We start from the raw sequence: 24,311 nt of genomic DNA, 5'->3' as shown, positions 1-24,311 counted from the left end.
TATTACATGAGTTAGACTTGATATCCTTTTGATGAGGCCCAAAACTTCAGTCAGAAATTTCACATGCAACCAGAGGTAGATCTTGCCCCCTCTGAGAGATTTCACAGCTGTGCTGCTAAAAATGACCTGAGGTTTAACCAACCTCTTCCCTTCATCTCAGAGGCAAAACATACAACCCTTATGTTGTCCCAGGGGAGTCTATCTAAAAACTAGTTCCACTACTCAGGAAAACTGGTGTCAAGGCCAAATGTCTTCTTTTATGCTCCCCAGGCATAGAAACAGGAGGAACCGAATACTCAACAACATGAAGAACTCCAGAAGGACCTTGTCAGTTCAAAGCCTGCAAAGGGGCACTTTATAAGAGACAAGACTCTAGGGTGAGAAACTTCAGGGGAGCCCAGCCAGTCACTCTTCTTAGGGTAAATCGGGGTAAAGAATGATCGAAGCTGGTGGCACAGCTAGTCCTCAGCACTGGGACTACAGCTTTAAACAGACCTTGGCTTGGAACCGGAGGGCTCCCAGCCAGAGCACCATCCTCCCACCCTCCCCCTGAAATCTGAGGCAGGCCCCACCCAGAAGACTGAGTGATGGTGATGGAAAAACAGATCCCCACAATTGTAGCCAGGAACCATTGCACAGAAGGATCTCCTGAAATCCACTCTGAAGCAATCAGGCATCCCCTGTCACCCCAAAATCAACAAAGAAAACCTCTAATGCAGGTCCTTTGAAGGAACCTTCAGAATTCTCACCTACCTGGTTCTTTGCAAAAAAGAGCCTCAAGCCGAAACCGGTTTGGCTCAGTGGATAGAGCGTCAGCCTGCGGACTGAGAGGTCCCGGGTTCGATTCCGGTCAAGGGCACGTACCTGGGTTGCGGGCACATCCCCGGTGGGGGATGTGCAAGAGGCAACTGATAGATGTTTCTAACTCTCTCTCTCTCCCTTCCTCTCTGTGAAAAATCAATAAAATATATTTAAAAAAAAAAAAAAAAGAAGAGCCTCAGAATCCAAAACAGAGAGCAAATAAGATAGCTCTCTCCCCTGGGCTCAAGAAGGAACCAAGACACAGAAGCCGTTGCCTTATAAACTAAAGGTCTTGCATCTTCTCTACATTTTCAAAACTAACATAATGTAAACTCCTTCACCATCAAGGCCAATTCCCACATTAACAGTAACCCCTCTATGTTTAGATAGTAATATCTAATAAGAGATATTATTATTAATATCTTCTTATAGAAGATATTATCAGGACAAGTAGGCACTCAAGAAATGCATAGCCACCTGGCATGCAGCCTCTTGGGTCTTAAAGAGTTAAAACTCAGCCACAGTTTTCTACCATGGCTGAAGCTAATGCAAACCACCTGCTCAGATGCAAGGACCAATCAATGATAGGCCAAAGGCCAGAGGGTCTGAGTTGTGGCAGCACTGCTCTCCTTACCCCGCCCCCCAGCCTGGGTGCCAGCTCCTTTGGAGACTGCCTTTTAGCCACTAACTGCCTGGCCGGAACACCAGCCCTGCCTCAAGATAACACCAAAGTGACCTTTGGTCCCAGAAAACTGCAAAACTGCACTGACCTCTCAGCTCATGCCTCCACTGAACCCTCATTCTCTTAGGGGCCAGCTCCCAACCCCAGAATTTCAAGGCCTAAAGCTCACACAAACTCCCATCTCTAAGGATCCTTCTCCAAGTCCCACCCTGGCTCTACCCCAAGGTTCCAAAGGCCCACAGGCTCACAGCTCACAAGGGAAATGACTATCCGTTTGTATGCCCATGCTCAGTGGCAAAGTTTACCACCATTTACACTGACAGCCTGCCTGCCTGCAGCCATAAGAATTCCATGTTCTGTACAGCTTTCTAAAAAAGATCCTCCCACCAACTAAAGAGTGAACACCTGGTCTTGGGACTCCTCCGACTCTGGAAGCCATAAGTCAGGAGGCATAGGCAATCAGGCACCCACACTTCACACCTTGTAGTTTACCCCAGAGAGGCCCAGCAAAAGCCAAACTATGTGATCAGAGGCTAACTCATGAATAGGAATTATCTACTGGTGTGTATCCTGGCTTGGAGGCGGTAAAAGGCCCAAGGACCAGCAGCCTCAAGAGAAGCCAAGGATGGAATAAACACAATCCTTTTCAACTTCTGGGGAGTCCTGAGTTGGCTGTCTCATCCACATCCAAAGGGCTTCTCTGCACGCCTGAGGTTGGGCCAAACCAGCTTGCTGGATGTATGCTCTAGGCTCAGGCCTGCCCCTCTTCACACAGACTACCCTTTCTGAATAGCCTAGAATTTGGCCCAGAGCTCCAAGGCCCTGGCAAGGACCTAGGGAGAGATTGCAAGGGAAACCAAGATTCCCCTGGTTTCTTGAAAAGTGGCTTACTGATACCTGCCCTTCCCCCAAAGCTCTGTAGGGTCCAGATCAGAAGGATGTGGGCAAAAGGGCTGCAATCAAACCAGGCCTAGCGTGCGCACACATACACACACACACACACACACACACACACACACACACACACATCCGCACCCACTCCAGCAGTTCATCAGCACCTGCCCCCACAGCTATATTCATACACCCTGGTCCCTACCAGCTGAAAAATGAACCTTTTTCATTCCCCACCACTGTATACACACCCAGGCCTCACTTGGGAATGGAGAAGCTCTCCTGAGCTGTCTCTACAGCTCAGCATGCAGGCACACACGCTTTCCCCCACTCTGAACAAAAACGCGCTAACATCTACGCGAGGGGGAAAGAAAGCAACCCTTTGCTCTGAAAGGCGCCAACTCCCGGATGTTGGCAAGCTCTGCTCCCAGTGCCTGTTTCTGAGTGTTTACTTGCTCTCCCTCTCCTACCCCCTCCCCTTTAAGGATGGCGCAGTAAAGAGAGGTGAGGGGGAGGGGGGGACTCTACCGCACCACCCCCACGTCCATGTTTGAACAAAAAAACCCGAGAAAGAGTGAGGAGGAAAAGTCTCAGTGCAGGAGGGCCTTACCAGATTCCTAAAGCCAAACGTATTTACAGGTTTTAATCCGCCATTAGCATTTAAATCTTGAAAGGAGAGGAAGAAGGGGGGGCTAGTGGAAAGTAACCCCACACACAAAAGAAAAGTTGTTGGTTTTCTTCTCAGTCAGCCTGGCAGGAGCGATCTTCCTGGCTGACAGCCAGAAGTGCGTCACAGCCAGGAGTCTGCTTTCTTTAAAGGCACAGCAAGCTTCCGCGATCTGGGAGCCCTGATCTGGGAGTCTCAGAGAAGCAGGGGACTCTCAGCAAGGGGGGAAGGGTAGCAGCTGGGGCAAGGAGGAGGGTTGCACTGGAGAGGAGGGAAGCCCCTCCCTCCTAGTTTGGCCCACAAACAGGAGAATAGGATGCATGGGGAGGCATCAGCTAGCAGACAACAACACTGAGTTGCAACAGTGGCAAGAGCCGAGGCAAACTGTGGCATAAACACACAAAACACACTCACAGTGGCCTGCCTGACAAACCTGATATTGCCCAGACACTCCCCCTTCACTCTCTTAAGACTGCAATGACAGCCTGTCCATCTCTCTGGCCAGCAACGGAAGGGCAGGGAAGAAGACCCGCGAACAGAGGCTTTGGAGAGCGAGCCAGACGCAGGCCCTTTTAAATGGGAGCAGCTTCCTGCTGGCTCCTGGGCGGGCCATGTCTTTAAGCACACACATGCCGTGCTCACACACAAAGCGCCTGCCTCCTTCTGTGGGCACCGCCTGACCTGGGACAATGGCCACCCCCCAAGCCATTCCTGAAGGGACTCTCTCCAGCCCATACCTTCTGTGTGGCAAGGCCAGGATGCCGCACTCCTCCCCCGCCTCCTCGGCCACCCAAACAAGAAGCTCAGGCAAATTGTGGGCCTGGAGCGCAGGCCTGCGCTGTCCTGTCTGGGTGGCTGCGTGCTGTTGTCGACTGGAATGGCCGCCAAAATCCCAGCTGCACTGCCAGAACCTAATCCCCTGTTCCGCTGAGCATTTGTGGGGAGGGGCTGAGGGGCCAAAGCACGGGACCTAGTAAGGCAAGCACTGGCTGGAGCCCCTTAACAGATACAGGCACTAGGACTCATCGGCAGAACCTATAGGCTCTGCCTCTCCTACATGGTCAAAAAAGAAGTCTGACTTTAAAAAAAAAAAAAAACACCACAGTATTTCCACCCATTGAACAATGACCCTCACCAAGACTAAGAGAGAAACCCACCAGTTATCAGGGACTCCTTCCTCTTCCTTTCATTTGCACCATATATTAAGTACATACTATGTGCAAGGTACTGTAGGAAATATATAAAGATGAATTAAGCCTGGCATCTACACTGAGATAGGTTATAATACCACAGAAGATAAGAAATATGATTCAAAAATTATATTTAAAGACAGTATATACTAAATCCCACAAAAAGATTTAAAAAATCTAACCAGTTTAGAGTAGGGAAGGACTAAGAAAACAAAGTGATATTGAAAGGGGGCAGAAATAGGATGCTGGGGAACCAGCTAGTATTGTAAGAAATATTAATCATGCTCTGTTAACCGTGACTGTTTTGTTCTGATTAAAGAAGGCACATTCTGCCCTAGCCGGCTTGGCTCAGTGGATAGAGTGTCGGCCTGCAGACTGAAGGGTTCCAGGTTCGATTCTGGTCAAAGGCACATGCCTGGGTTTCAGGCTCGATCCCCAGTAGGGGGTGTGCAGGAGGCAGCCAGTCAATGATTCTCGCTCATCATTGATGTTTCTATCTCTCTCTTCTTCTCCCTTCCTCTCTGAAATGAATAAAGAAATATATTTTAAAAAAGAAAAAAGAAGAAGGCACATTCTAACCAGGCTGGCAGCTGCACTCAGGACCTGGGAGCTCACCTGAAGACTCTAGGCTTTGCATATCTTTGCATATCACTAAACCCTCTGAAGATCCCCAGCCCTTTTTGGGTATCTGTAAACTGCCCTTTTGCCTACTTTCCTTTATACTTATATCTATATAAGCAGCTGGCTTATGGTGGGCTGCAAAGCAGATTTTTGTGGATGACCTGCTGCTCTCCCATACTGCCAGCAATATTGGAATAAACGATCATAATGACTCAACCCTGACTCTGCTTAATTGGCTTGAGTAGTGACAGGCAGCACGGACCCATTGTTTGACTGGTTACAATATTTTAATCTGGATCTTAAAACACATAGGTAGGATTCTCCAGATGGGAATAGAGAGAGGAGTGTGGAAGGAAAGCAGAGAGGAGGTGTGTAAGTAGTAAGGAAACAGATCTGAAGGGTGAGTTGGCGAATCTTAAACTTTAGGCCAAAAAAATCAAAGATTCGTATGCTTAGTTTGTTGTTTTTAACACAGAGATGTGATATGATGAGAACTGTACGTTAAGAAATTATTCTGGTATATGTAAATAAATGAGACTAGCAGCAGGGAAGGGGTCAGAAGGCTGCCACATCAGACAGGAGACAATGAGGACGTGGAGGGGAGTAAGGTAAGAGAGAATGGAAAGAAGGGGAATGAGGGACATTCTGGAGATAGGCTGAAGAGAGGGAATGACGGGAAGTTAAGGGAGAAATTGTAATAAAGAGAGAAGTGTGAGAGATGGAGGTAAGAGCATACAATGGGGTAAAAGATAAACTCTTCAATAAATAGTGTTAGGGATCTGGCTGGTTTTGCTCAGTGGATAGAGCGTCATCGGCCTATGAAATGAAGGGTCCCAGGTTCGATTCTGGTCAAGGGCACATGCCTGGGTTGTGGGCTCGATTCCCAGTGTGGGGGGTGTGCAGGAGGTAGCCAATCAATGATTCTCTCTCATCACTGATGTTTCTATCTCTCTCTCCCCCTTTCTCTCTGAAATCAATAAAAATATATTTTAAAATAAAATAAAAATAAATGGTGTTAGGCTCTAGCGGGTTTGACTCAGTGGATAGAGCGTTGGCCTGTGGACTGAAGGGTCCTGGGTTCAATTCCAATCAAGGGCACATGCCCTGGTTGCAGGATAGGCCTGTGGACTGAAGGGTCCTGGGTTCAATTCCAATCAAGGGCACATGCCCTGGTTGCAGGATAGATCCCCAGTAGGGGGCATGCAGGAGGCAGCCAATCAATGATTCTCTTTCATCATTGATGTTTCTATTTCTCTCCCCATCTCCCTTCCCTCTCTGAAATCAATAATAAATAAATAAATAGTGTTGGGGAAATTGGACAGGTACATGCAAAAAAATGAAATTAGACCAGCAACTTACACCATACACAAGAATAAAGTCAAAATGGATTTTAAAAGCTTAAATCTAAGTCACAAAACCATAAAAATCCAAGAAGAAAAAATAGGCAGTAAAATCTTAGACATCTCACGTAGCTGTATTTTCACTAATATATTTTTGCCTAGGGCAGGGGTGGGCAACCTTTTTGTGAGTGCGTGCCAAAACCAGCAAAATCTCTGACTCAAAATTCTTCTGCGTGCCAACCCTAATTTTTTGAGAACATGTTACGCCTACCTGATATCTCTTAAGGTGTACATATGTGAAGAACCTTGAAGAAATAATAAAATTCATTCGAGCGACAAAAACACAGTATATGATGATGAAAAATACATGTATTTTTTAATGTAAACATGTACACTGATAGTCGGACAGAAAACTTTATGACTCCGTTTGATATTATCAGTGGGACTTTTGTTGCTGCATCACTGATGACAGAGATTTTACATCAGGTTTATATTTCGTGACCTTCAGAGATATGCACAAGCTACTACTTTCATCCGTCAGGCTACTCCTATTACAAGACTTAACAAAATTCATCACTGAGAACAAAGATTCACAAGCGTATGTGGATGAAAACATGGAGAGTAACGCTGTTGCAAAGTTTTTTAAATAGAAAAAATTTTCTGGAATGGCATTCCAAGTCCTCAATAGTTCGTTTTCGACACTATTGAAATTGCTCTTCCCCTCTCTCATCAATCCATGTCTATGGTATTTAAGATAACTTGTTATGTAAAATTATTTATTTATCTAAGATGCACCTACACTGAATTTATCTGAAAAATAAAAAAGTCGATATTAAGAAAAAAATTGTAAATGGAAGATTATAAGAGAGGGTTTCACGTGCCAGCAAAAGTTACTGGCGTGCCATGTTTGGCACACCTGCCAGGGGTTGCCCACCCCTGGCCTAGGGCAAGGAAAACAAAGGAAAAAAATAACAAATGGGACTACATCAGACTAAAAAGCTCCTGCACAGCCCTAGCCAGTTTGGCTCAGTGGATAGAGCATCAGCCTGCAGACCAAAAGATCCCGGGTTCAATTCTGGTCAAGGGCACATGCCCGGGTTGCGGGCTCGATCCCCAGTAGGGGACGTGCAAGAGGCAGCCTATCAATGATTCTCATCATTGATGTTTCAAACTCTCTCTCCCTCTCCCTTTCTCTCTGAAATCAATAAAATATCTATATTAAATAAATAAATAAATAAATAGGTTCTGCACAGCAAAATAAACCATTAAGAAAATAAAAATGGAACCTACTGCATGGGAAAACATATTCATGGATAATATATTTGAAAAGGGTTTAACTTCCAAAATATAAAAAGAACTCATACAATTCAACATCAGGAAGAAAAACAATCCAATTAAAAAATGGGCAAAGGACCTGAATAGACACTTCTCCAAAGAGGATATACAGATGGCCAATAGACATATGAAAAAATGCTCAACATCACTAATCATCAGAGAGATGCAAATGAAAACTAAAATGAAGTATCAACTTAGACCTGCCAGAATGGCTACCATCAATAAATCAACAAACAATAAGTGCTAGTGAGAATGTAAAGAAAAGGGAACCCTAGTACACTGCTGATGGGAATGCGGACTGGTATAGCCACCATGGAAAACAGTATAGAGGTTCCTCAAAAAATTAAAAATGGAACTGCCATTTGACTCCCAGAGATCTCACTTCTGGGAGTATATTTTAAGAATCCCGAAACACCAATCACAAAGAATATATGCACCCCTATGTTCATAGCAACATTATTTACAATAGCTAAGATCTGTAAACAGCCCAAGTGCCCATCAGTAGACAAGTGGATAAAAAAGCTGTGGTACATCTACACAATGGAATACTATGCAGCTATCAAAAAGAAGGAGCTCTTACCCTTTGAGACAGCATGGATGGACCTGGAAAGTATTATGCTAAGCAAAATAAGCCAGTTAGAGAAAGACAAATATCACATGATCTGACTTATATGTGAAATCTAATGAACAAAATAAACTAATGAACAAAATAGGGTGCGCTGGGGACCTGAGAGGCTGCACCTCCCGCCTGGCACTGAGCCAGGGGACCTGAGGCTGTGCCCCCCACCCGGCAGGGCTTGATGGGGGTGGGACCAGCCGGGTCTGGATCTCACCCAATGGGGGTGGGGCCGGCCAGGTCTGGGTCTCTCTCGATTTCTAGACACATGCAGGTGGGCAGGAACTTGACTCTGGGTCCCGCGGCACACCCCAGACTCTGACAAGGGGAAGATTTTCATATACATTTTACTCATTTTCTTTCATTTCTGACACTGGTATTATAAAGAAAGAGCAGCTGGAAACTAAGATGGCGGCATAGATAAACACCGGGAAATTTCTGCTTCCCACAACAATCGATAAATGCATCAAAAACACAAGGTGGACATCATCCAGAACTACAGGAGGGCTGGCTGAGTGTAAATTCTACAACTAGAAGGAAAGAAAAGCACACTGCGAGCGGGAGGAGCTGCGGAGGTGGCGTGCAGAGGTACGGGGCTCGCGCGCGGAAAGGGGCTGGCACCTGAGGTCGCGGCTGTCTTTTTGAATCTGGGGGGAGACACAAGCTCCCGACGGCTCTGAAATCCGGTTCCGGGAAGTCTCTGGGGACCCAGGGCTCATACGGGGAGATACTGGACTGTCTGGCAGCGGGCGAGCTTGAGAGCGGCTTTCCCTCAGAGGTGCTTGCAGCCATTGCCGGGACACTGGGACTCGCGACTCCTTAGGGCAGGGCTGAGGCTCCGCCATAGCTGCTTTCTCAGCCCTTTGATTCCTTGAGACCCCGCCCCGCCCAGGCTTCGGCAGAGGCTTTTGCATATGAATGCCCCGGCCATTTGCAACCTGTAATTACCTAACCGCAGCCGGGCCAGATAGACTCAGAGCTTCCAAGAGAAGGCCCAGGCCCCACAGCGGCTTGCATTGCTGCACAGCTGAGCATCATCAGGGCAGCTGATTCTCGCTGCCAATTGCCCTGGAGGTCAATTCCTCCCAGTGATCCTACAACAACCAAGGCATAGCTACAACAAGACTGTGCACAAAGCCCACGAGGGGGTGCACCAAGAGTGTCCACCTCAGGTAACTGGGGAGGCTGAGCCACTGGGCCCTACAGGACACCTAGCACACAAAGCCACTCTATCAACACAGGGAAGCAGCCAAAATGCGGAGACAAAGAAACAGGTCACAAATGACAGAAATGGAGGAAAGCAAACGACTGGATATAGAGTTCAAGGCCACGTTTATAAGGTTTTTCAAGAATTTTATGGAAACCGCCGATAAATTTAATGAGTCCCTCAATAAGTATAGTGAGACCATGGAGGACATGAAAAAGGACCAACTAGAAATTAAGCATACACTGACTGAAATAAAGAATAATTTACGGAGATCCAACAGCAGACAAGAGGATCCCAAAAATCAAGTCAAAGATTTGAAATACAAAGAAACAAAAAATACCCAACTGAAAAAGAAAAAAGAAAAGAGATTCCAAAAATATGAAGATAGTGTAAGGAGCCTCTCGGACAACTTCAAGCGTACCAACATCAGAATTATAGGGGTACCAGAAGAAGAGAGAGGGCAAGATATTGAAAACCTATTTGAAGAAATAATGACAGAAAACTTCCCCCACCTGGTGAAAGAAATAGACTTCCAAGTCCAGGAAGTGCAGAGAACCCCAAACAAAAGGAATCCAAAGAGGACCACACCAAGACACATCATAATTAAAATGCCAAGAGCAAAAGACAAAGAGAGAATCTTAAAAGCAGCAAGAGAAAGACAGTCAGTTACCTACAAGGGAGTACCCATACGACTGTCAGCTGATTTCTCAACAGAAACCATGCAGGCCAGAAGGGAGTGGCAAGAAATATTCAAAGTGATGAATAGCATGAACCTGCAACCAAGATTACTTTATCCAGCAAAGCTATCATTTAGAATAGAAGGTCAGAGAAAGAGCTTCACGGATAAGAAAAAGCTAAAGGAGTTCATCACCACCAAACCAGCATTATATGAAATGCTGAAAGGTATTCTTTAAGAAGAGGAAGAAGAAAAAGGAACTCTTACCATTTGCCACAGCGTGGATGGAACTGGAGAGCGGATAAATACCACATGATCTCACTCATTTGTGGAATATAATGAACAACATAAACTGATGAACAAGGACTGATCCAGAGACGGAGAGGCATTGATTGGACTGTCGGGCTTTGGAGGGAGGGTAGGGAAGTGTGGGGGTAAGGGGGAAAGATCAACCAAAGGACTTACATGCAGGCATATAGGCCTAACCAATGGACACGGACAACAGGGCGGGGGGGGGGGGGGTGAAGGCATGAGGGGGGGGGGGGTAGAGGGTAACGTGGGGACAAGGACACATATGTAATATCTTAATCAATAAAAATATATTAAAAAATAAAAAAAATAAAATAAAATAAAAAAAATAAAAAATAAAGAAAGAGCAAATAGTAATATTAAAATATTTCCTCTAATTAATTCCCTTTTAATGTACATGAATTTCATGCACTGGGCTACTAGTATATATATATATACTTTTTAAAAAAATCCTCATCCAAGGATATTTTTCCATTTAAATTTAGAACGAATGGATGGGAGGGAGGGAAGTAGAGGACAGAGAGAGTGAGAGAGAACATCTATTTGAGAAAGACCATTAATAAGTTGCCTCCCACTGGGGATCAAGCCTGCAAATGAGGTATGTGCCCTTGACTGGGAATTGAACCCAGGACCCTTTGGTCCACAGGCCATACTCTAACCACTGAGAAAACGGACTAGGGCAGCCGTGGGCAAACTACGGCCCGCTGGCTGGATCCGGCCCGTTTGAAATGAATAAAACTAAAAAAAAAAAAGACCGTACCCTTTTATGGAATGATGTTTACTTTGAATTTATATTAGTTCACACAAACACTCCATCCATGCTTTTGTTCCGGCCCTCCGGTCCAGTTTAAGAACCCATTGTGGCCCTCGAGTCAAAAAGTTTGCCCACCCCTAGACTAGGGCCTCAAATATTTAACAGATAACAATGACTATCTTGGGGAAGAGTTATATCTTGGGGGACTTCCTATACTATGTTTCTTTTATATCTGAATTTATTTTTTTTAAATATGTTTTTATTGAGTTCAGGGAGAAGAAGGGAGAGGAAGAGATATAAACATCAATGATGAGAAGCATTAATCCACTGCCTCTTGCTGGGGATCAAGCCCAAAACCCAGGCATGTGCCCTGACCAGGAATCGAACCATGACCTCCTGGATAATAGGTCAATGTTCAACCACTGAGCCACACTGGCCAGTCTGAATTTATTTTTAATAACCATGTATTATATTGGTAACCAGAAAAATGTGTCTACATTATGCATTTGGCACTTGTACTCACTCCCTTGACTGTATATGCATGAAGTCTTGTCTTCACATCTAGTGTAAATTCCACAAGGGCATAAGTAGTTCCATCTCTCTCTCTATGACCCCCCATAGTACCTAGCACACTAGGGCTCCTTGAATCCTCTACTAAACTGCTGGGGAGCACACAAGACTTGGTTGGAAAGTTTGTAAGAAGGACATTCTGATAAAAGGGAAGTGTGTGGAAGGCCACCTGTCCTTTTTATCAGAATTCCAACTTAGGGGAGACTGAGGGGAGTGTCAAAGGTGGTGCCCCTAATTATTCCTTGACCTTTCCAAACAAGTCTGTGTATATGCAGACCCCCGGGTGTTTACTGGAATCCTTATTCCTAATTCCTGGATGCCCTTACCTAGAGGACAGTGTAAACACATGTGTCCTCCCAAGGTTACTCCCCTATTGATTGTATCTTTAAAGATAAAAATTCCAATAAAATCCTAACAAGCTCTAGCCGGTTTGGCTCAGTGGATAGAGTGTTGGCCTGTGGACTGAAGGGTCCCTCCCGGGTTCAAGTCCGGTCAGGGGCACATGCCCGGGTTGCGGGCTCCATCCCCAGTAGGGGGCGTGCAGGAGGCAATCAATCAATGATTCGTTCTCATCATTGATGTTTCTATCTCTCTCTCCTTCTCCCTTACTCTCTGAAATCAATAAAAATATATATTTTTTTAAAAAGCCTAACAAAGCAGGCAATCAAGGCTGCCTGGCTCCTTCAGCCGGGCTATCCCTTAGCCCTCTCCTTCACAGTAAAACTGTCAGAATAATCTGTTCATCCATCGTTCAGGGGCTGCTGGCCAGCCCTGACACTAAACTACATTTGGATGGCAGGTTTCCACCAGAGAATGGCTGGTGAATAGTGGAGGTACTATGGAGGGGGTCAGAACAAGGCCCGCTGCTGCAGAGACCTGACATGGCCCTGTTTCCTCTCCCAGACCCTGTAGCTCACTCCCACAGTATCACTTGCAGTCGCTGTTGGGGAAAGGAAAGTTATTATTCAAAGAAGCACCACAAAGGCAAAGCAAAGGCAAAAGCTTTTACAGAAAAGCAAAACCAAAGTTTTACAGAAAAACAAAGTGGTAAATATAATGTAATGACTGGCACAATCAACATTTCAGAAACTGTATTACGTGAAAACAAAGAGGCAGACCTGCTAAACTCTTCTTGGCCTCATCTGGCATAGAGTTAGCCCTGCAGCTCCCCAGTACATAAAAGAATTGATACTGTGTCTCAAAAGAATACAAGAGGTCTTTCCCTCTACTCTTCTTTGGCTCTAAACACAAGGCAGCAACTTCTAGCTGTGCAGCCTCAGAGGGGCTGACCTCTCCTCTGGAACCTCTCCACCACAATTGCCACGTTTCTGGGCCTTCTCTTCAGAACTCAAGGAGCCTGGCCTAAGGTCACACAGCTAGTAAGGGTTTGAGCCACTAAGAATGTGCCTCTTTCTCCCCTACCACAGTGCAGTCAACCACTCCCCTCCTGTGGCAGAAGCAAAGAACTTCCCCACCCCTCCTCTTCCCAGCCCAGCCAGGCTCCTTCCTGATTCCACATCCTGCTCACTGTCTCCCAAGACTGGAAGACTGGGATAGGAGTGGTAAAATCATTTTTTTAAAAGTGGAGGTGGGAAGGAAGGGGGATGGAAAAGAAGAGAAGGAGAGGGAGAGGGAGAGAAAGAGCAAAGAAGGGTCGGGAGGAAGGAAGGAAAGGAAAATGATGAATGACTAAAAATTCCAAATAGTGTTCAGATAGAGGTTGGAAGGGGTTGGTGATGGGTGTGTGGTGCACAGGGTGTTTCAAAGGGTATGGAATATTACTTCTCCTGAGCTGGGCCATAGGTACATGGGTGTTTATTATTCGTGTTTAAAATGTGTTATAGGTTTTTTTTGTTTGTTTGTTTGTTTTTAAATATATTTTATTGACTTTTTTTTACAGAGAGGAAGGGAGAGGGATAGAGTTAGAAACATTGATGACAGAGAAACATCGATCAGCTGCCTCCTGCACACCCCCTACTGGGGATGTGCCGCAACCAAGGTACATGCCCTTAACCGGAATCGAACCTGGGACCCTTCAGTCCACAGGCTCTCTCCACTGAGCCAAACCAGTCAGGGCTGTGTTAAAGTTTTTGGTATATATTACCATTTTTAAAATTTTAAATGAAAGACTGAGCAATTCCCTTGAGATGGCCCAGGAATGAGGTGATTCTAATACAAATTATTTGCCTGGCATTCAAGCCCTCCATGACTTGGCCTCAGTTTTACCTTCTTAGAGTCATTTATGCCCTCAGCAAAACCCTCCTGCCAAACTGGTCTTCATACCTTCCTTTCAAGTCCTTCTGAACCTACTACGCAGCGTACTAGCCTGGAGGGAAGCTTTTGCTGCAGGAAGCTGTAGGCTACGGCCCAATCAGAGAGCTCTCTTTCAGTCACTTGAGGACCTTTCCTGGAAAGATAGCAGGAAAAACCCTCTTTTGAATTCATTGCCTTACGCAATGCCTTGAAGCCTTTCCTCTGCCACTTGATGTCCTAGCATAATAAAGTCTATCATTATTGTTGTTGCTGTTATTGTTGTAATTAATAGCCTACATTTAATGAGCACTTAGTATTTACCAGGCACTATGCTGAACACTTCTGTGCTTTATTTTATTTCATCCTCACAATAACCCAATGATACAATAATCCAAACACTATGATTATTGCTATTTAACAGAAAAAAAACCCTGAGAATTAAAAAGATTAAATAACTTACCTAAAGACACACACTAGTAAGTGTTGGATACAAAATTTGAGCCCAATTGGGTCTGTCCCGAGTCCACCCTCTTACATGGTCATCTCATCTAATCCTCAGGACAATCTAAAAGGTAGGTTTTATTTCTATTTTAAAGATTAGGAAATCTGAGGATCAGGAGTTAAGTGACTTAGTCTCACATAAATAGTGAGCTATCTATCTGGTCTATATTATTCTCTACTGCTCTTAATAAAACAACCATTGATTGAATGAATAACAAAGCAAGCACATTCTCAGTGGCCCAAAGAACAATTGTACCTTTATCTCCTCATAAAAATCAACTTTTTAATCAAAACAACCAAGCAGTTCTAATTTTAAAAGTAACCAGAGAATTTTTTCCTGAAAATGCAAGAGCTTTACCAACACTGAAGGACCAAAATTCCTCTGAAATGGCAAGAATGGACAAAATCTTCTACTTAGAAGGGTTGTTGATCAGATCTCAAAGGTGGGAAGCCATGGAGAAAGAAAGCTGGAAGAAAAGCCATTGGCTGGATGGAAGGACTGCTGTTTCAGAACCCTAACCTGAAGCCTCAGTCTCCCTCTCCAAAGGGTAGTGACTGAATAATGAGGCAGTGTTTGTAAGCCTGCAGCTTCCTGGGGAGAAAAGCAGAGGGCAAATAAAAACCCAGAGAAGATTCATTATAACACCCAAGAGGCCCTATTCAATTCTCCCTCAAGGTCTTTCTACAAAACACCTGAGAACCAGTTCACCCTGTTCATTGTCACAGGAGTAAATGACTTTGTTCCTACAAGTAACATATCTACTACAATGTTTGCTCACAAACACAAAACTGATGATGACAAAAGTAAAAGAAACCAAAGGGGGAACAATTTAATGTAAAGATACGTAACTCTTGGAGAGCTTTGCTAGTGGTAGAAAACATACTAGATTTAGCCTGGCCAGGTGTGGCTCAGTGGTTGAGCATCGACCTATGAACCAGGAGGTCACGGTTCGATTCCCAGTCAGGGCATATGCCCAGGTTGCAGGCTCTATCCCCAGTAGGGGGCATGCAGGAGGCAGCTAATCAATGATTCTATCATTGATATTTCTCTCTCTCTCTCTCCCTCTATGAAAGCAATAAAAAATAAAAACAGCCCTAGCGGATTTGGCTCAGTGGATAGAGCATTGGCCTGTGGACCAAAGGGTCCCAGGTTCGATTCCAGTCAAGGGCACCTACCTTGGTTGCGGGCACCCAATCAGAATGTCCTCAATCTGACTGAAGTACATTCGCTGAGGTTGACCCCTTCCAACTCTCCCATCCACACTCGTCTTGTATACTTGTTTCATCTACTCTATCTCCTTTCTGAAAACCAACTTCTGTGTGTGGGCCACGAAGTTTCAATCTCACTGTACGTGCACACCCGCACGTGGTATTTTGTGGAAGAGCCACACTCAAGAGGCCAAAGAGCCGCGGTTTGCCGACCATTGCACTAACCCAATTCCTCTCCTAAACCCAAGGGAAAATGTACATGTTAACGCTATTTTGAATTTTATAATTCCTTACTTCATTAACTTACTGAAAAAAATTAAAAGCAGCTTTTAAAAATCAATTAAGATTAAAATATGCTTAGAAAACTACATTTCTTGCTCATACAAGTTTACTTTCCTTGTTCTCTAAACTCAATGAAGCAATACAAATTAGTAATCTCTCAGCACTCCTCCATCTCCCTCCAAGTTCTTCCACAGGACAAGAAATATTAACAGATTTTCCTATGTCCCAAAAAACATAAGCACAAAGTTGTTTTATATATTTAGAGGGTCTTTATTGTCTTCTATATTTAAAAAACTAAGTTTATACTAACATTGCTCTGCAGCTTGTTTTTATCACTTAATAATTTATCACGAACATCTCTCCAAGTTTCAATAATTAAAATTCCAACTCATCGCTGAACCAGTTTGGCTCAGTGGATAGAGCATCGGCCTGTGGACTCAAGGGTCCCAGGTTCGATTCCAGTCAAGGGCATGAACCTTGGTTGCGGGCACATCCCCACTGGGGGGCGTGCAGGAGGCAGCTGGACGATCTCTCTCATTGATGTTTCTAACTCTATCCCTCTCCCTTCTTCTCTGTAAAAAAGCAATAAAATATATATTTTTTTAAAAATTCCAACTCATACTTTTATTTCTTGTAACCTTTATTGTTGAACATATTACATAGGTCCTCCTTTTCCCCCATTAACCTCTTCTAGCCTGATCCGGTCCCCTCTCACCATCCCATTGTTTGTATCCACAGGTTATACATATATGCATACAAGTTCATTGGTTGATCTCTTCCCACCCACCTTCCCCTGCCTTCCCTCTGAGGTTCAACAGTCTGGTCATGCTTCTATGTCTCTGGGTCTATTTTTGTTCATCATTTTATTTGGTTCATTAGATTCCACATGTGAGTGAGATCATGTGATGTTTATCTTTCTCTGAATGGTTTATTTCACTTAGCATAATACTTTCCAGGTCTACCCATGCTGTTGAAATGATAAGAGTTCTTTCTTCTTTATTGCCTCTTAGTATTCCATTGTGTAAATGTACCACAGTTTTTTTTATTCACTCATCTGCTGATGGGCACTTCTTAGACTGTTTCCAAGCCTTAGCTATTGTAAATTGCACTGCTATGCGTGTTTCGGGTTTTCTAGGATATATTCCTAGAAGTAAAATCACTGAGTCAAATGGAAGTTCCATTTTTAATTTTCTGAGGAAACTCCATACTGTTTTCCATAATGGCTGCACCAGTCTGCTTTTCCACCAGCAGTGTACAAGGGTTCCCTTTTCTCCATAACCTCACCAATGCTTTTTGTTTGTTGATTTGTTGATAAGCCATTATGACAGGTGTGAGGTGATATCTCATTGTTGGTTTTGATTTGTATCTCTTGGATGATAAGTGACATTGAGCATTTTTTCATGTTTCTCTGGCTGTATGTCCACTTTGGAGAAGTGTCTATTTAGGTCTTTTGCCCATTTTTTAATTGGATTGTTTGTCTTTCTTTTGTTAAAGTTGTATGAGTTCCCTATATATTTTGGAAATTAACCCCTTATCGAATGCACAATTGGCAAATATATTCTCCCATGTAGTGGACTTTCTTGCTATTCCAACTCATATTTTTAAAAAGCTACATAATACATGAACTGTGTTTGAAATTTCAACTGTAGTTGCTACCAGATACAATTATGTCCAGAAAAGCTGTTGCCAGGTAAATCTTTACATACTGATCCTTGCTATATTCCAATGAATTTTACTTTGCTTCTTAAACAGAATAGTCAATTTAGCTAATTAACAAATACTTAAAAATAATACAGTATTTTATAAAACAGGGTAGGATTTATAGCAATGAATTACTTATTTGAAGCAACCATTCAAATTATCATAGACCCACAAGATTCGCTGAAATTAGACCTGTCCAAGAGAAATCAGGATGGACTCAAAAATACTATTATTCAAACACAAAAACAAACAAAAATCATATTATTAAAGTAATGATGTAATTTATTATCCAAACTGGAATACTTGTGAGAGTGAATGAGTCAAAATCCAGATGAAATCCTGAGTGAACTGACAGAAGTCATGACAGTCACAAGCACACTGGGATGTACAGTCACCTTTCCTACTGTTTTAATGTTATTACTATTAGCCACACTGTTGGCCATCAATAATTTTTTTTTTCATGACAAATTGTCTTATAGACATATCAATGGTGGTCTGAAAGGCAGTAATGGAAGCATGAGAATTAGAGATTTCCTGGTTTACTGATATAATACTATATGCCTGTTGAGTGCTTTATAGATAATTTTAAAGTAAACTTCCCATGAATTCTTTACATATGAAAAAATAAAATACAAAGCTGTATAAGTATAACCCATGGACACAGACAGTAGGGGGGTGAGGGCATGTGCTGGGGGGTGGAATGGCCGGGGAGAGGTCAATGGGGGAAAAGGAGACATATGTAATACTTTAAACAATGAAGAATTTAAAAACAAAACAAAACTGTATAAGAATAGTCCATGTAAAGAATATGCACCCCTAGCTGGTTTTTCTCTGTGCTTAGAGCATCAGCCCTCAGACTGAAGGGTCACGGGCTCGATTCCATACCTCGGTTACAGGCTCCTCGATACCAGGCCCCAGTCGGGGCACAACCAAGCGAAGTGTCTCTCTCACATCGATTTTCTTTTCTCGGTCTCTCCCCAGCCCTTCCACTAGCTTTAAAAATCAAAGGGGAGCCGAAACCGGTTTGGCTCAGTGGATAGAGCGTCGGCTTGCGGACTGAAAGGTCCCGGGTCCGATTCCGGTCAAGGGCATGTACCTGGGTTGCGGGCACATCCCCAGTGGGAGATGTGCAGGAGGCAGCTGATCGATGTTTCTCTCTCATCGATGTTTCTGACTCTCTATCTCTCTCCCTTCCTCTCTGTAAAAAATCAATAAAATATATTTTAAAAAAAAATCAAAGGGGAAAAGAAAAAAATCAAAGGAGAAAATATCAACATTTAAAAGTGCAGAGAGAACCAAGATGGCGGCATAGGTTAACGCCGGAGTTTGCTGCCTTGAACAACTACTTCAAAAGTGAAACTAAAAAACGGAACGGACATCACCCCGAACCACAGAACGCTGGCTGAGTGGAAGTCCTACAACTAGGAGGAAAGAGAAACGCATACGGACACTCAGAGGAGGCGCAGTGCTGAAGTCAAATTCTGAGGTGCGGAGTGCGCGGTTGGCGTTTTCAATCGGGAGGGAGTCGCAGACTCTGAGCTCCACATACAGGCGAGTCTTTAGGGACCCAGACTCAAACGGGAGAAGCGGGACTGTCTGGCTTCGGTCAGAGCGAGTGCAGCTTTCTCTCTGAGCTTTGCAGCGGGTGCTGGGACTCAGAGAGGCAGAGCCCCTGGGGACAGGACTGAGAGCCGCCATAACTGCTCTCTCCGGCCCACCCTGTTGATCCTGTGCGACCCGCCCCGCCCAAGCCCTGCACACAGGCATTTGCCGGATAGCCTCAGGCAAACGCCAGATTAGCACCTCCCTAGAGGACAGAAGTTCTCTCACTGCTGACACAGCTGATTCTCATAGCCACTTGGCGTGGAGGTCAAACCCTCCCTGGAATTAGCTACAACAATCAAGATTTAACTATAAGACTGTGAACAAAGACCACTAGGGGGTGCACCAAGGAAGCATAACAAAATGCGGAGACAAAGAAACAGGACAAAATTGTCAATGGAAGATATAGAGTTCAGAACCACACTTTTAAGGTCTCTCAAGAACTGTTTAGAAGCCGCCGATAAACTTAATGAGATCTACAAGAAAACTAATGAGACCCTCGATCTTATATTGGGGAACCAACTAGAAATTAAGCATACACGGACTGAAATAACGAATATTATACAGACTCCCGACAGCAGACCAGAGGAGCGCAAGAATCAAGTCGATTTGAAATGCGAGGAAGCAAAAAACACCCAACCGGAAAAGCAAAATGAAAAAAGAATCCAAAAATGCGAGGATAGTGTAAGGAGCCTCTGGGACAGCTTCAAGCGTACCAACATCAGAATTATAGGGGTGCCAGAAGATGAGAGAGAGCAAGATATTGAAAACCTATTTGAAGAACTAATGACAGAAAACTTCCCCCACCTGGTGAAAGAAATGGACTTACAGGTCCAAGAAGCGCGGAGAACCCCAAACAAAAGGAATCCAAAGAGGACCACACCAAGACACATCATAATTAAAATGCCAAGAGCAAAAGATAAAGAGAGAATCTTAAAAACAGCAAGAGAAAGAAACTCAGTTACCTACAAGGGAATACCCATACGACTGTCAGCTGATTTCTCAACAGAAACTTTGCAGGCCAGAAGGGAGTGGCAAGAAATATTCAAAGTGATGAATACCAAGAACCTACAACCAAGATTACTTTATCCAGCAAAGCTATCATTCAGAATTGAAGGTCAGATAAAGAGCTTCACAGATAAGGAAAAGCTAAAGGAGTTCATCACCACCAAACCAGGATTATATGAAGTGCTGAAAGGTATCCTTTAAGAAGAGGAAGAGGAAGAAAATGGTAAAGATACAAATTATGAACAACAAATATGCATCTATCAACAAGTGAATCTAAGAATCAAGTGAATAAATAATCTGATGAACAGAATGAACTGGTGATTATAATAGAATCAGGGACATAGAAAGGGAATGGACTGACTATTCTTGGTGGGGAAAGGGGTGTGGGAGATGCGGGAAGAGACTGGACAAAAATCGTGCACCTATGGATGAGGACAGTGGGTGGGGAGTGAGGGCGGAGGGTGGGGCGGGAACTGGGAGGAGGAGAGTTATGGAGGGGGGGAAAAAGAGGAACAAATGTAATAATCTGAACAATAAAGATTTAGTTTAAAAAAAAAATATCCTTGGGTAAGGATTAACAACAACAAAAAAGAATATACCATAATGTGTTCATATATTTTCCTATTGATGGACATAACTACCATTTCAAAGGATGCTGTAATGAATATCCTTGTACATGTTTAATTTTAAATAAAAGGGGGAAAAACTATTTCTACACACATACTTTCTTTGTTGTCCCATGTCTTGATTGCTTCTTTTCCTATTATCATCCCTGCCTCACTTGCTCACAGAATTCTTGGGACCCAGTGTGATAATGAAGAGCAAAGCAATTTGGAGAATGTTAAGACAGGACATGTGATAGCTACTGTTGGCAAATTAGAGTTGGCCTGTCTTGGCTGTCTCTTCCAGCCATCTGCACACACTGCCGGCCCACCCACTCCCATACACGTTGTGCTCCTTGTTCTGGTCTCAGCAGCTGCTCCAACTCATCTGATGTGGGCAAAGCTGGCTTACGGAATTAATCCTATTTTGTCACACTCCTGACCCTGACAAGTGCAGATAGGCCCACCAGATACCCAAACAAGTAGGAAGGAGAAAGAATATATTATTGCTATGAAATAATATAATGCAGAATTATATAGAATAAAATGTAAAACTCCTTATTCACCAAACCTTAACCAACATTCCGCAAGGGCACCACCTCCTCAAAGGTAACCACTGTTATAAATTTGTTGTGTAACTTTTTACACTTTTCCTAATCATGTATACACACATATATATGCACATGTGTATATAATTAGAGAGACAAAAGAACGCATGTGTTTGGTTTACATATCTGCAATTATACTGTATAATTTGTTCTGCAACTTGCCTTTTTCACTTAAAAATTTCTTTGACATGTTTCATCTTAGTATATAATGGACTCTTCATACTTGTAAAAGCTCAAGAAAAAAATGCCATAGTAAGACTATGCCAAAACCTTATTTTCCCATTTTGCTATGTCTGAACATTTAGGTTGTTCATAGTGTTCTGTCATGACAAAGAATGTTGTTATCAGTAATACTGATACAGCCATAGCTGGTCTGGCTCAGTAGTTAGAGCATCAGCCCACAGACTAAAGGGTCCCGGGTTGGATTCTGGTCAAGGGCATGTATTTCATTTGTAGGCTTGATCCCCGGCTCTAGTTGGGTGTATGCGAAAGTCAACCAATCAATGTGTCTCTTTCATATCGATGTTTCTCTCGGTCTCTCTCCCTCCCTTCCATTATCTCTAAAAAAAAATCAATGGAGAGAATATCCTCAAGTGAGGACTATCAAAAAAAACAAAACAAAAATACTGGTACACAGCTTCTTTTACATACAAACTAATTTCTCTAGGATATGTACCAATAATTGGAATTGATGAAGTCCGTACACGTTAAATATCGATAGGTACTCCCAAATTACCAAAAGGTGTACCAATTTTAGTCCCACCAACAGAGCATAAAAATTACTGTTTCTATACCCTTCCAACATGTTATTTTTATTTTATCAATATAAAGGATAGAAAATAATAAATTATTGTTTTAATTTACATTTTCCTGATTTCCAGAAAAGTTAAATATCTATTCATATGTTGTAATTGGTCATTCTTATTTTTTATGAGAAGTATTGCCAGTTTGATTTTAAACATGAGGACTAAGAGATGCAAAGGTGACAACTTGTAAGCAGCATAAGTCAAAGCTAAGTTTAATCACTTCCCATGAAAGCTAGGCCTTCTGACTAGCTAATGTATTACCCAGGGGTCAACAACTATGGCTTTTGGGCCAGCTTCCCCCTATTTTTGTGAATGAACTCTTATTGGAACACAGCTGCACACATTCATTTACGTATTGTCTATATCTACTTTTGTTCACCAATGGCAGAGGTGAGTAGTTGTGACTATATGGCCTGCAAAACGTAAAATATTTACTTAGTCTAAGTAAAACACTAACTCAAATTTAACACCTAAGGAAAAGTTTAGAGATTAATTGTTGTCCAATTGACTAGAGTGTGGCTATGTCAAACAGTATGGTGAATTTTTAAATAAATTTATATGCTGTATAGGTCTGATATGTAATATTGAAGAAAAAAAGCCCAAAACTCTCAAATAAAATCAAAAGACATCCCCCTAATTCTGGGTTGGGACACAACACTAGAGACTTTCCTATGAGCTATTCATAATTTCAACAAATGAGAAACTAACGGTCCTAATGTCCTTCAGTAACTTTGATGAGCACGACAGTATGAAATTAAAGCAAGCCCCACTATGCCTGCTGCTAAATACCCATCCCCACATATACACACAACACAGGTGTCTTTCCTTCCTTTTTATTTTATTTAAAATATATTTTTATTTCAGAGAGGAGGGAGAGGAAGAGAGGAAGAGAGAGATAGAAACATCAATAATGAGAGAGAATCACTGATTGGCTGCATCTTGCATGTTCCACACTGGGAATCCAGCCCGCAACCTGGGCATGTGCCCTGACTGGAAATCAAATCGTGACCTCCTGGTTCATAGGTCAATGCTCAACCACTGAGCCATGCCTGCTGGGTTCCCTTTTGCTTGTAGAGAGAAGCTTCACTAGGAAGTAGCTGAACATTTCCAGCATATCTAGCCAACTGTTAAGAGCTAAGGCACTGACATTTGTGGGAAAGGAAAGCCAATCCTCCCCTCTAGATCCTATATTTCTGAAAATCCTGGCCACAAAAAATAAGTAATTTCTAATGAGAATTTTAGGGCCATTAAGTTACTGTAGGACAGAGGGAAAAGTTGCCATCATCCCCATTTTATAAATGGGGAATTGAGAGTAACATCTCTGTTCCCTTTCATTTCCAAAGGTAATTTTAGTAAGGAGGGCTTCATATCAGCACACACACACCACCCGTTTCTCCTTCCGTACTCTCCCAAATTTTGATTTTATGTAATAATGCCAAAGAAGCTATCATACTCTCCAGGAAAGTTAACTTAGTCTAGTAATCTGAATGATAAATAACCAAAGAAAAAAGTGCATTTTCTCATACAAGTAAACAGACATTCTTTAAGTGGTGCTCTGGAAAGAAATTTGGCAATACATACCAAGAATCTTAAAAAAATGTTCATATTCAAACACTCCACTAAGTGAAATAAGCCAGACACGAAAGGACAAAATTGTTTGACTTCACTTGTGAGGTGCCCAGAATGGGCAAATCCATAGAGATAGAAAGTAGGATTAGAGGGTACCAGGGACTGAGGGAGGGAGGAATGGGAATTATTGTTTATTGGATACAAAGTTTTTGTTTGGGGTGATGAAAATGTCCTGGAAGTAGATAGTGGTGATAATTGCATGACACTATGAATATACTTAATGCCACTGAATTGTACACTTAATTATGAATTTGTGAATCCAATACTTGACAATGCTTAAGATGACAAATTATGTTATGTATATTTTACCAAAAATTTTACAAGTGGGAACCAGGAGGTTGGTTCCCAGTCAGGGCACATGCCTGGTTACGGGCTGGTCCCCAGTGCGAGTGTGTGGGAGGCAGCCGATCAATGATTCTCTCTCATCATTGATGTTTCTAGCTCTCTCCAT

At 43.1% G+C, this 24,311-nt stretch overlaps 1 protein-coding gene across 8 annotated transcripts in view; it reads right to left on the bottom strand.

Moving 5' to 3' along the window:
* The window catches only part of NUMA1 (nuclear mitotic apparatus protein 1), an 88,600-nt gene that overhangs the window by 37,560 nt on the left and 26,729 nt on the right, over window positions 1-24,311 (bottom strand). Inside the window, exon 1 of one of the 8 annotated variants that reach the window (XM_036325113.1) lies at window positions 3,779-3,803. The exons of 6 other annotated variants lie outside the window; for them this stretch is intronic. The gene's annotated coding sequence lies outside the window, so the exon portion shown is untranslated. Of the gene's footprint in view, window positions 1-2,984; window positions 3,141-3,778; window positions 3,804-24,311 lie in introns of those variants that run through there. One more of the 8 variants, XM_036325111.1, reaches the window with a different exon arrangement.

Source organism: Myotis myotis, unplaced genomic scaffold, assembly GCF_014108235.1.
Source record: "Myotis myotis isolate mMyoMyo1 unplaced genomic scaffold, mMyoMyo1.p scaffold_m19_p_10, whole genome shotgun sequence".
NCBI classification, from domain to species: Eukaryota; Metazoa; Chordata; class Mammalia; order Chiroptera; family Vespertilionidae; genus Myotis; species Myotis myotis.
The sequence above is the reverse complement of the archived record's forward strand: the minus strand, read 5'-3'. Positions and strand labels throughout refer to the sequence as shown.